Genomic DNA, 1,168 nt, shown 5'->3' on the forward strand with positions numbered 1-1,168 from the left:
CTCCCTTCCTGAAAACGCAAATAAATCTCAGCGCAAGCCTTACAAACGAAACTCGAAGGTCAAACAAAGCTGATAGACGAAGCGAAAAAAAAACAAGCTGGGCCCGCTCTTCCGCCAAACCAAGTTGCCAGCTCCGCTTCGCTCCACCGGCAACTCGGTTCGGCAGGGAGCGGGCCCAGCTTGGCCTGCCGGCGGCGTTTGGTACGGGCCTTCGGCCCGTCCCTTCTGACTTTTTATGGTGTAATACATCTTCTATCCGAAAACGGCCCTTCGGCCCGTTTGAGTGACGGCTCGCTTCGAACCATCTTTTTGCCAGGTACCTTTTCTGTCAACAAACGAAGTATTCTTTTCATATATGCTGAACATCTTTGGCTGTGTGTGCCGCAGTTTGTAGAATACATGCAAGTTATGCCGAAATTTTAAGTTATTGATGTTAGCTTATGAATCCAATAACACACCTATGAAAATGTACATAAGACTAGACCTAGAAGTTAAATATACTTCCAGGCATACTCTGAATGACACCGAACGTGTTCAAACAACAAAAAACTAAATGTGTTTTTTTTGGTGGTTTTTTTAGCATTAAAGGGTACACGTTTTATTAATGATGTGCCACCATAAAACAAGCCCACTCTTCTGCTTAGAAGAAAATTTTGAACCGGCCGCATACTTTTCAGACAGAAGTGTACTTCTGAAAAAATAAAAATATTTTTGTTTTGGCCATTTTGGTGAGAAAAACTCCCTCTATCGCCTAAACAGTGAGAGATAGAGCCAAACGGACGAAATTTTAATCCACAGGTCTCTATTTTCAGAAGTTACCCCCTAGGAAACCATCAAACATTTTCTAAACTTAACATATTGTTTCGGGGTCACTTTTGTCAGAAAAACTCCCTCTAGCGCCTAAACGGTGAGAGAAAGAGCCAAACGGACGAAATTTTAGCCCATAGGGTTCTACTTTCCCAAGTTACCCCTTCGGAAACCATCAAATATTTTCTAAGCTGAATATATTGTTTTTGGGCCACTTTTGTCAGAAAAACTCCCTCTAGCGCCTAAACGGTGAGAGATAGAGCCAAACGGACGAAATTTTCGCCCAAAGGGCTCTACTTTCACGAGTTACCCCTTAAGGAACAATAAAAACAATATTTTTTTTTCCACTTCTTGGACCAAC

Source organism: Frankliniella occidentalis, unplaced genomic scaffold (genome assembly GCF_000697945.3).
Source record: "Frankliniella occidentalis isolate FOCC.00 unplaced genomic scaffold, Focc_3.1 Scaffold510, whole genome shotgun sequence".
Taxonomy (NCBI): domain Eukaryota; kingdom Metazoa; phylum Arthropoda; class Insecta; order Thysanoptera; family Thripidae; genus Frankliniella; species Frankliniella occidentalis.